A 12,728-nucleotide genomic window follows, 5' to 3' on the forward strand; every position below is an offset into this window, starting at 1 on the left:
AATTATAGCAGAATGTCCTTTCAGATCTTAGTGGTACTGAAGGAGGCTGAGAAAAGTCCATCTAGGGAAATAGAGGGAAATAGTGTAACGGTTTAAGAAAAATAATTTAGATTTAAATGAGGGAACATTCGGTTTAAAAACAAAAACAAAGAGATAAAAGTAGTCAATCCAATGTGGGATCCATCTTATATAACAGAAGTTTTAATGTATGGGACTTAAGGGTTTTGCAGTGTCCTACTAATGTTGGTAAAGAAAATAATGGAGAATAACTAAAAGAGAAATGCTTATGTAAACATTCTATGTTAACATGAGTTGAAGTGGAGGAAGGGGGATGCTCCCCTTTTGACCCTTCCACAGAGGGGGCTGTAAAAAACACAGATAAGAAACCTCATTTAAAAAAAAGTAACAAACCAAAATGCCTCTGCAGGGAATAAGGTAACACAAGGGTTAAATTTAAAGAAAACAGATCTGATAACACTAAGAATGATGTTGTTGTGAGAAAGAGGAAGATGCAGGTAAACGAAGAATCAAAATTAAGTTAATTATTGTTTTGAAAAATTCACTTTTCTTAATTGGGCGATATCTTAGGGGAATTTTGTTGGTAACAGAAATACAAAGATATTTACAGTTTGGAACTGGGACTTTAAACTTAGAACAGTGAAATGATATTTCTTTCTATTACTATGGCTGACCCTACTGTTGTAACGTTTTTGAAATTAATGTCCTAGATTAGGACTTCTTTGAAGTAAAGTGAAAAGAAAAAAGGAGAGAAATCTTTCTTTCCAGAGGTCTAGAGGACAGCTGAAGTGTGGGTTCTTTCAAGAAAACACACACAAGTATAGAGGAGGTTAAGGTAAAAAAAAAAAATAAAGTTGTGCATAAAGTAAAGAGGGGTTGCAGTAGACCTGCCGCTAAGTGAAGATTTTGATCATACATTACGCAGTATAATGAGATATGTTCTCATATCAGGTAACAAACTGGATAGACTGATCCACTAGGTGATAAAGTGGGTTCTACTGTTACTAGGACTACAGGTCATAAAGAACACATTAGACATTAATTAGTACAAATGTTTTGTTGCAACTTGAAAATAGAAAATTAAAGAAACATTCTTTTTGTTATAAGTCATCTAAGTTTATTGGTTGAGATAAGATCCAAGCTGATATGAGATTCCATTCTAAGTGTATTTGATGTGGTGTTAAAATGAGCTTTTAGTGAAGCTTAATTTTGTTTGTGGATTTTGTTTGTATTTTGAGTTTTTATATGACAAACTGTTTAAACTATTAAGTTAATGTTGAAACATTTTATTTGGGTGATTCTTTTCTTTTTCTTTTTCGACTTTTTGTTTTGTTGCTTTTAAGATCAAGATGAAGCCTGTAATGCAAGACAGTGTGTTAATGGCTAAATCTACTACATAATTATGAATAGGTATGCTGTAGGAGACATAACTCAAAAAGAGGGATACAGTAGCACTAATACAGTGTCCATAGCATTAAGGATATTAAGACTACTCTACGATTTTGTTTTAATTTGTGCGGAAACATAACCCGTAATGTAAACTGAGGCTTAGAAGAGATGAGTTCCAAAACTAGTTTTTCTCTTTAGAATGTTTGTATGGATTTTATAGAGTTCAACCAGCAAGAGGGAAAGAAATGTTATTTTATAATAATGAGTGACATGCACTAAATGAGTATTGATAAAAGAAAAAGATAATGTTTTGTGCCACACAGTGCCTCGTTGTGTCAGAACCAGGTCCATCTCGCTCCTCCAGCTGCGGGATCAGTGACAAACTGGACCAGAAGACTAACAACAACCATCACAGCACCTCAGACCACAGCACAGCTAGAGACCATAAAGGTTCATGGTCTGGCTGCGATTCTTGGCCCAAAGTGACTTGAAAGTGGACCAGGGCTAAACATTTGATAATGATTGCAACATCTGTAAATGTGCTGTGCTGGACCGCAGAGCAAGGAGTGGGGTCCACATACTCTGTCGGGGGCCTTGCTGATGCTGAGGTGAGAGGGCTCTGCAGGGGTCAACCATGTGACCCTGAGATCTGCTACATCATAAAACAAAGATACTTGATCTTATCTGGAGATACAGACCAACGAGCAGCAGATGGATTGAGAAGGAGAAGGGAGGAGTGAGAGACCATCCTGGTTCTGGTACTTCGGATGCACAAGTGAAGGGCCGGTTGTACTTACAGACTCGCATTCTAAAAACAAACACACATAAAATACTGGGAACAATAACTTATTTTTACTCTACAAATTAGGTAAAGTTCATGTAAACAAACATGTATGACGGGTTAAAACGTGTCTCAAAGATATAAGCAATTTGGAATGGAAAATTAAATTTTTTGGGGTCTTATAAAATTTTGTAACATTGGCATTAAATTTCTTGTTATAGTTTCAAGTAAGATCGGTGGCAACTATGTTAATACAGATGGATTAAACAGTCTTCACATTGTCAATAAAGTGTTAAAAGATGATTTGGTAGGGATGGATCAGGTATTGGAAAGTACTGTGATTTAATATGTTGACGACATTATGATCTGTTCACAGGATGAGTAAACATTTAGGTGGTAATCTCACAGAGTGAGATAAAAAGAGGGAGTGTAAAACTCCTTGTTTTGTTCCGGGGTGCTCCATGATTAATGCTGGGATGTTTGTCATTTCATTGTGTTCACTGAAAAGGATCTCCATGAAGGTGGTCTCACGAAAGGTGAGACCAAAAGAGGGAAATATTGGAATTTAAAATGTTATATGTGCTTAAACATTATGTGTGATTTGCATTTATACATTCAAGCTAAAAGGTAAAAGCATTATTTCAGCATAAATGAAGACATGGTGGTCATGTATTAAGTTTGTTGTTATAAGTATATAGTTTGTTGTTTGTTGTTTGTCACATTGAGTTGTTTTGCAATATTTCTGTTTCATAATATAAGATGTTCTGGTATATTTTGTTATAATCCAGCTCTCCTAAATGTGTCAGAAGCAGAATTGATTGATAGGGATGCTTCCTGAGTCTGGTTTCAGTCTCTTTCACCCCCACTGATCTTTTCCTGAACTGAGGGTCATAAACCTTAAGTCACATTCCAATTGAAAGATAACGAATAGACACACACACACACACACACACACACACACACACACACACACACACACACACACACACACACACATCACTGTGCTCTAAAGACCCCACCCTTTGTGGATAAGACTAGGGGTCCAAGAGCCAGAGAGTCAGACAAATTTGGGGGAGAGCCGTGTTAGGTTGACTCTGTATTTGTCTCTAGGATATCCCCTGAGAACCCTGAGAATGGAGCAGGATTTAGCTCCAACAATATGTAACATTTCAATTGTTGTTATACTGGTCCCCGTTAGAGGGCGCTCCCTAAAAAACAAGAAGTTTGTTGCCAAGCAACCACAACCTCGTCAGGTCTTGACCGGCAAACCTCATTCGCCATTGGCCCAAAAACAGAAACCTGGACCACGAGAACTGTGTCTTCAAGGCAAGATGGAAACAGATCATCTTCAAAACCAACACACACATCTCCACACTGCTCTACCAGACACCCCAACATGGGGAAGTGAAGGTAGAAGAATCCAGAAGTTTCCCTTTAAAATGGATTCATATGAATGTTTTCTACTGTAGAGGAAATAAGTTCAACATTAGATTAATCTACTTCCTGTCTTTGTTCTTCATGCTGACGTATGATTGGTAAGTGTTCACACACACCTGTCTGCTGTAGTGTTCTATATAAACACACACACCTGTCTGCTGTAGTCTTCTATATAAACACGCACACCTGTCTGCTGTAGTCCTATATATAAAACACACACAGGTTACAGACGGCCTGGACCAACATGAAGCTGTTGTTCTGTCTCTAAAACGTTGATCAGAGTTTCCCAAAAAGCCCAAGATGACGTCCTCAAATGTCTCGTTTTGTCATCTCAATGATATTCAGTTTCCTATCACAGAGGAGAGAAGAGACTAGAAAATATTCATATTCAACAAATTCAGACCGAATTGATCAATTATCAAAATACTTTGAGATTTATTTATGATTCATGAAGCTCTAAAGAAAACGTCAAAATAAACTCAAGCTGCAGTCAAATGAAGCTGACAAAGACACTGTCTCGGATTTTGCAAGTCAAGCACAGAAGACTGATGTGGACCAGCAGAAGACTGATGTGGACAAGCAGAAGACTGATGTGGACCAGCAGAAGACTGATGTGGACCAGCAGAAGACTGATGTGGACCAGCAGAAGACTGATGTGGACAAGCAGAAGACTGATGTGGACAAGCAGAAGACTGATGTGGACCAGCAGAAGACTGATGTGGACAAGCAGAAGACTGATGTGGACAAGCAGAAGACTGATGTGGACCAGCAGAAGACTGATGTGGACCAGCAGAAGACTGATGTGGACCAGCAGAAGACTGATGTGGACAAGCAGAAGACTGATGTGGACCAGCAGAAGACTGATGTGGACCAGCAGAAGACTGATGTGGACCAGCAGAAGACTGATGTGGACAAGCAGAAGACTGATGTGGACAAGCAGAAGACTGATGTGGACCAGCAGAAGACTGATGTGGACAAGCAGAAGACTGATGTGGACAAGCAGAAGACTGATGTGGACAAGCAGAAGACTGATGTGGACCAGCAGAAGACTGATGTGGACCAGCAGAAGACTGATGTGGACCAGCAGAAGACTGATGTGGACAAGCAGAAGACTGATGTGGACCAGCAGAAGACTGATGTTGAAGCAGCTTTCTCTCTCTCTCAATCCAACGTAATGAAGCTTTCTTAGCATTCCCATAGTGACATACAGTATTGTTAAAGCACATACACAGGGAGACATTGATCACATTTACATCAACAATCATATCAGCATCAACATGACAACATTACAGGTGTGTGTGTGTGTGTGTGGGGGGGGGGGGGGGAGACAAGTAAAGACATACTGTGCTGCTAGACTGCAGCTCTCAGAATCAGAATCCGAATCAGCTTAATTCGCCAGGTATGAGGACACATACGAGGAATTTTTCTTTGGAGCATTGTTGCTCATGAGTGCAATGAAGAGATCAATACAGTTATTTAAATGTGGAGCATAGTGCAAGGATACTGGGATAAATAGTATTATGTTATTATATTACAACATGAACAGTATGAACATTATGGACAGTTCTGAAATAGAAAATGAGAATGATGAATGAATAACAAATAAGAGAGATATGAGAATGAGAATGATGAATAATACTAAATAAGTGGAATAATAAGTGAAACCAATGAGCAGGTGCTGTAGAGACCGTGTTACTGGGTTATGGACCAGAACTGAACCTGACACTGTGGGTCAGAAGTCAGCTGTTCATCCGAGAGATGGCTTGTGGGTCATTCTCCTCCTAATCCATCAAATCCATCTCAATGGCCAGGTTGTCTAACTGGATCTGTCCTTGGTCTCTTTCTCTCTCTCTCTCTCTCTCTCTCTCTCTCTCTCTCTCTCTCTCTCTCTCTCTCTCTCTCTCTTCTGTGTCAATGGTAAAGTTGTCTCACTTAGTCTGTCCTTGGTCTCTCTCTCTCTCTGACTCTCTCTCTCTCTGTCTCAATGGCCAGGTTGTCTTGCTGAGTCTGTACCTGGTTAACGTAGTTTTTAGTGTGACATCAGTAACTGTGGTCAGGTAGTCTGCCACTCTGTATTCTCTCTCTCTCTCTCTCTTTAGGGTCAGATAGCACTGCTCTCTCTCTGAGTTGGACTTAGACAGCATAGAGACCAGTTGGTTAATATAGATGATGAATAGAGTGAGACTCAGACAGCATCCCTGTCTCACGCCACGCTGCTGACTGAAGAATGTTGTTCTGTTTTTGTCAATTTGAATACTACATTTATTGTTAGTGTACATAGATTTAATGATGTCATATGTTTTTCCCCCTACACCAGACTCAATAACTTTGTAGAATAGACCGTTGTGCCAAATAGAGTCAAATGCCTTTTTGAAATCTATGAAACATGCGTAGATGTTGTTGTAGTTGTGGTGAACGTGTTTGTCTATCAGGGTGTGTAGGGTGTAAATATGATCTGAAGTGCGGTGTTTTGGTACAAATCCAATTTGACTTTTACTCAAGACGTTGTGTTTGGTAAGGAAGGTTCTGAGTCTGGAAGTGATGATGATGATGATGATGAAGAGCTTCCCCAGGTTACTGTTCACACAGATGCCTCAGTAATTATTTGGGTCAGATGTATCTCCAGACTTGTGTGTTGGTGTGATGAGACCGTGGTTCCAGGTGTCAGGGAAGTAACCTTCACTCAGAATCAAGTTAAAGAGTTTCAGAACGGCCAGTTGGAATTGAGGGTTTGTGTATTTCAGCATCTCGTTCATGATGCCATCGAGCCCACTGGCCTTTCTGGGTTTTAGGGCCCCGAGGTTGACTCTTAGTTCCTGTTCATTGATGGGGGGTCCAGAGGGTTCTGGTTGTCTTTTACAGCTGATTCTAGTTCATTCAGTTTAGTTACAATTTGGTTTTGATTTGGGTCTGGGTTTCTTGGTAATAGCTCGTAGAGTGTTTCAAAATGGCCGACTCTATCTGTCTCTCTCTCTCTCTCTCTCTTTCTCTCCCTCTGTCTCTGTCTCACGGGTTGCCTTCTCAGCATCGCTGGTTGGGGGAGGTAACCCAAAAAATATCGGACCATTTTTCACGTCAACGACCTTGGTCTTCAGACAAGTCCCCACCAACATTGGAAATGCCTACAACCCAACCACAGGTAGCTTTGATATTCTTTTAAAATATTTTATATCAACTCAAACACGGGTGGTTCTGATATTCTTTTAAAATATTTTATATCAACCCTGGTATGAGTGGATGAGATGTTGTTAAAACGTTGATCAGAGTTTCCCAAAAAGCTCAATATGACGTCCTTACCAAATCCGAGTAACGTTAGCCTACTGTATGTTCCTGCACAGTGTATGTGTATGTGTGTGTGTGTGTTTATGTGTATTTGTGTGTATGTGTCTGTGTATGTGTGTGTGTGTGGAACAGATGTACAACAGTTTCCCAGGTAGGTTATCATATGTTCTTTTATGACAAATTATGATTCCGCCAAATACAAATTGTTGTGGTTGCTATTAATTTGATAATACACCATGTCAGGTCATTGGTTAAGTTGTACTGAATCTGTAAATATGAGGTAGTCTCGTTTCTGATGATTATTCCAGAGGGGAAATTCTTTATTATAGTTATGTGTTTTATTACAACAGCATAACAAGAATTCAAAAGTCCTGAGTATATTCTGAGGAAAACAACTGTCCCTCTCTGTTACTCATTAGTTTTATAGACAGAAAGGATGAACCTTTACTCAGTCTCTTACACTAACTGACCAACTGTTTACCTTCAGACCAAAATCCATTGACTGACTTTACCCCATAAGGTTATCAGCCCAACTAACCAAACTGCCCCCCCCCCCCCCCCTCTCCATTTCCTGGAATCCAACAGCCTGACTGAATAAAAGGACCTTCACCATAACCAGATGATATGAAGCTGCATCCTGACAGGAAAACAACGCCATAAAACAACAAAATGAAGATCTCTGGGAGTTTGACACTGTTGCTGCTGCTCGGCTCCGTCTCCGCACAGGAAACTTCTGAAAGCAACCCGCCTACTCCTTCAGACCTCTACGCTGCTCTGAAAGAGATGACCGCCTCGCTGGTCCAGCTGAAGGCCGACATGGCTACAGGTACAGTCAGGATCTCTTCACATCGGGTCACAGCAGGGCAGAAATATCCAAAAGGAGAGAAATATGTATTTACTATGTAATGGAACAAAGTAGGTCTGAGACTACTGATTATGTTCATTGTAGAATAATATGTAGAATATCTTCTAGATGAATGGGTGAGATTGTAGATTAATATGTAGAATATCTTCAAGATGAATGGGTGAGATTGTAGATTAATATGTAGAATATCTTCTAGATGAATGGGTGAGATTGTAGATTAATATGTAGCATATCTTCTGGATGAATGGATGAGATTGTAGATTAATATGTAGAATATCTTCTGGATGAATGGATGAGATTGTAGATTAATATGTAGAATATCTTCTAGATGAATGGATGAGATTGTGGATTAATATGTAGAATATCTTCTAGATGAATGGATGAGATTGTAGATTAATATGTAGAATATCTTCTAGATGAATGGATGAGATTGTAGACTAGAAAATATTCATATTTTAAAAACTGACATCACTCAAGTTTTACCAATTTTACATTGAAAAATGACTCAAACCAATTCATCGATTATAAAAAAACAGTTTGAGATTCCTTTGATAAATGACAACTGATCCATGCAGCTGTACAGCAATGTCTAAATGAACTGAAGGTTCAGAAAAATGAAGCTAACAAAGAAACTGTCTCTGATCCTGAAGAACGAGCCCAGCTGAAGGCTGAAGTGGACAAGATGAAGACTGAAATGGACAAGATGAAGGAACAACCGCCAGGTATTGTTCTCATCATTTTCGTTCTGCTGCTGAGAGATCTAAATTCAGATATTTAATTTTTACAAAAAAAATATGGTGGCCAAACACTTTCAACTTCAGGTGAATTTAGAAGAAATCTACACAGTAATAGACACAGTTTAGCAAACTAAAAGCTTTCTATACACACAACGTGGACTGTGACACTGACAAAACCAACATTTGTCCTTAAGGGCCTCCATAGGAAGACATTTTACAGAAGATGGAGAGTTATCTTTCGCTGTGTATGTGAGCAGGAAGAGGAAGGTGGACGCATTGATGGTATTATTGTCTGCTGTTCATTCGCATGAAGAGAGCCAGAATCAGGATGTGGGCTGTGCTGTGCTCTATTGAGAGCAACTCATCTCTTCTCAGGAGGTGGTGTCATGTACTTAAGTGTATATGTATGTATTTACGTTATTTATTGGCCTGTTGAAAACATATTATTTTGTAAAAAATGAGATAAAACATTGATAGATTGACAGTTCCTTGAAAAATCAAAATCTCTCTGTCTCTGTATCTCTCTCTCTCTCTCTCTCTCTCTCTCTCTCTCTCTCTCTTTCTCTATGTCTCTCTCTCAGTCCAACCGGTTGCATTCTCAGCCTCTCTAGCGGTTGAAGGTGAACTACATATTGGACCTGTTCCCTCGGACACTCCCCTGATCTACAGACACGTCCCCACCAACATCGGAAACGCCTACAACACAACCACAGGTAACTCTGATATTTTATTAATATATTTTATATTAACCCAACCACAGGTAGCTCTGATATTCTATTAATATATTTTATATCAACTCAACCACAGGTAGCTCTGATATTCTAACAACAAACTAACATTTACTAGGATTTAACAACACATTTTAGGGTTAAAGTATTGGCAGAATGCCAATATTTAGCATTGTTGATATGGTCTGTATGGATCAAGTTTCTATATGAAAACAAACATGAACATTGAATATGTAAAAGATATCTATTTCTATTTAGGGTTACAGGGTAACATTACAGCTTGTTTCTCCCTGATGCTGAACATATGTCCAGTAGGGTAACATTACAGCTTGTTTCTCCCTGATGCTGAACATCTGTCCTGTAGGGTTACATTGCAGCTTGTTTCTACCTGATGATGAACATCTGTCCTGTAGGGTAACATTACAGCTTGTTTCTACCTGATGATGAACATCTGTCCTGTAGGGTAACATTACAGCTTGTTTCTACCTGATGCTGAACATCTGTCCTGTAGGGTAACATTACAGCTTGTTTCTACCTGATGATGAACATCTGTCCTGTAGGGTAACATTACAGCTTGTTTCTACCTGATGCTGAACATCTGTCCTGTAGGGTAGCATTACAGCTTGTTTCTACCTGATGCTGAACATCTGTCCTGTGCGTCCTCCAGGTGTGTTCACTGCCCCGGTGAGAGGAGCGTACCACTTTGAGTTTCATATCAATTCAGCAAACAGCCGCAGTACAGCAGCTTTCCTGGTCAAGAACTCAGAGAATGTTTTTGCGGCACACGAGTCCCAGCCGGCCATTTCATGAGTTCTTCTAACGGCGTCACCCTGCTGCTGGAGGTGGGAGACAAGGTGTTTGTGCGTCTGGCGGCTACAAGTCATGTGTTTGACAACTTCAATCACCACACCACCTTCAGTGGACACCTGCTGTTCCCCATGTGAGACAGACACAGCAACTCTGTGACAGGTTGTTGTTGTCTCAGACACGTCTTCATAGATTTGATCTGATTTCACCTGCATCCAAATATAATAATGAGTAATAATTGTAGACAGGAGTCTTTTTCCTTCAAATATAAAGTGGTTAATGTTTCTGATTCTCTCTTGTTTCTGTCATTTTAATCAAATAATGAAATCAACATGAACATTTATTATTGCAACCATCTGTGAACGTTTCTTTCTTCTAGTTTCTAACTTGTTGAAATCAAACTCAAGGTCAGAGAGTTAAGCTGTTACACGACATCCACATGAGATTCTCTGGACCTGGTCTGGTTCAGTCTCTTTCTAACATGAAGCACACAACAGGAGGTTTCTAACCTTAAATGAGTAGTTTTGGTTTCTAACCCTAAACAAACGGTGCCTGTTTCCCAGTAAACATCACGTCTCTAGATTAGCTGACCCCTCACTTCAAACCGCAGATCAGTTTCCACATGTCAAAGAGTTGGTTTCACAGGGATTGGAAGCAAGTGGCCTATAATATTTAAATATGTAACATTTAAATTGTTGTTATACTGGTCGCCGTTAGAGGGCGCTGCCTAAAAACAAGAAGTTTGTTGCCAAGCAACCACAACCTCGTCAGGTCTCGACCGGCAAACCTCATTCGCCATTGGCCCAAAAACAGAAACCTGGACCACGAGAACTGTCTTCAAGGCACTTCCTGTGTCTGTGAATCCTCATGGAGGCAGCTTGATTGATTGATATGCTCCCTTATTTGTACCATAACAGAGATCTAATATTTTATCAAATAAGGTTGGGCAAGTAACCCTTTTGTTTATTTCTTGACAAATAAATCAAGTAACCACACAATGAAAACTACTGCGATGGCTGGGTTATCAAACTCAGGTCAGCTGCTTGGAAGGTAGCCATGCTCAACACTATACCACCATCGCTAGACAACACAGCTTATGTTCTTAGACCCGTAAGCTCACTTTAAACTAGATGTGGAAAGTTGAAAGGTTGATCTTTTTCACCTGTGCTGTGGTTAAAAACAGGTTCCACTGAGATTTGAACTCAGATTGCTGGATTCAAAGTCCAGAGTGCTAACCATTACACCATGGAACCTTTAAAAGTGGTGCAAGTGTTTACTTTACAGTTTCTTTCATAATATCCACATGTGTGCTATTGAAGGCACACAACAATTACAACAAAGCAAAAATTATTCGCAAACTTAAGTCATTTAGTTAGCTAAGCGTTCAGAGGATGTGGGAAAAAGCAAGTCAAGAACAGGTTTTAAAGGACTTGCCACAGACAGTGAATACAGCAGTAGACATGTCTACTGTGTACAAACACATGGTAACTTTACATGTGTTGACAATAAAGATGCTCACAAAATGCTGTACTTGCAATTGCGTTTCTTGCGCACATTCATGTCTTCTTAAATACAAAGAACTATGTTCTTTATTCCCAAAATCATGTCTAAGACATTAGTTACAGATGAAAACACTAGTTATCAGAAGTGGGACTTGAACCCACGCCTCCAGTGGAGACTGTAACCTGAACGCAGCGCCTTGGAACGCTCGGCCATCCTGACTGATTCAACAAATGCTCAGTAGGACCTGTCTCAAAAATTATAACATGGTAAATTAAACACGTCATGATATAGTAGGTTCTCAGTCATCCATGTCATAGTTAACAAGGGAAGGTTTCTCAACTGTCAGCCCAAATATATGGAGACATGGAGACATGAAAAAAGTCACCAGGGTGGCAATGTGCTTGCAGTGGAAGTGGTTCCTTACACAGATTTGCCATCTTAAATACTGAATGCAGCCATTTCCACTCAACTCCACCTTCTTTTTCAAGTTTCAGTGGTCTTGTCTATTGTAAGTAATGAATGGCTACATGAATAGACAAACATCATCCCAATGTATGCCATCAACAGTCTATGAGTGGTCAATTAGAGTCCAATGACTTTCTTTGGTGCAACTAATTTTTCCTCAAGATAGAGCTAATTCAGCAATAGAAAGTACCAGTTAGTGCTGAATATCTATTCCAAAACCCCCATTCTTTTATTTATTTAGCCAGCGGTGGACAGCTGCTGAAATGTACTGCCTCTGCATGTGTTAGTGTCTGATGATGAACTCAAAACCAAGACAACCCCAAAGAGAAGCACTTATGGACACAATAATCATCTGTGTCTCCATTTGAGGTGATCTGAATGTGATTACAATGACATTTATTATCAGTTAGTCTGTAGCATTGTCATGTTCAAATGCCACAACAAGTAGCACTTACTGAATTCAACAGTCAAGTCAATGCTAAAGTTAATAATTATGACTTAGAAAACAATCATTTATTCAGAGACACAATCTAGAAGGAATTATAACACATTTTAGCATTCTCCCAGCTAACAATTTTCTGGAAACGTTTGTTTTTGGTTGCGGGAACATTGCGTGAAGGTTTGGTTTGGTTGTGTGGTGTTTTAATTGGAAAGTTTTCTTAACGTAAAGGGAACGTTAGTTTTTAGTTACAGCGAACGTTCTCGGAACGTTCCCC

At 39.6% G+C, this 12,728-nt stretch overlaps 1 protein-coding gene, 1 non-coding gene and 2 pseudogenes across 2 annotated transcripts in view; 1 reads left to right on the forward strand and 3 right to left on the reverse strand.

The window, feature by feature from the left end:
- Positions 1-12,728, reverse strand: part of LOC116672880 (NACHT, LRR and PYD domains-containing protein 12) — a 769,761-nt gene that overhangs the window by 387,027 nt on the left and 370,006 nt on the right. The gene's annotated exons all lie outside the window — the stretch shown is intronic.
- LOC116672882 (zinc finger protein 271-like) overlaps positions 1-12,728 on the reverse strand; it is a 643,109-nt pseudogene that overhangs the window by 296,754 nt on the left and 333,627 nt on the right.
- LOC116672899 (complement C1q and tumor necrosis factor-related protein 9-like) lies at positions 7,470-10,187 on the forward strand (annotated as a pseudogene).
- Positions 11,226-11,297, reverse strand: trnaq-uug (transfer RNA glutamine (anticodon UUG)). Its single transcript has one exon. It is a non-coding gene; the product is annotated as a tRNA-Gln (tRNA).

This window comes from Etheostoma spectabile, chromosome 23, assembly GCF_008692095.1.
Source record: "Etheostoma spectabile isolate EspeVRDwgs_2016 chromosome 23, UIUC_Espe_1.0, whole genome shotgun sequence".
Taxonomy (NCBI): Eukaryota; Metazoa; Chordata; class Actinopteri; order Perciformes; family Percidae; genus Etheostoma; species Etheostoma spectabile.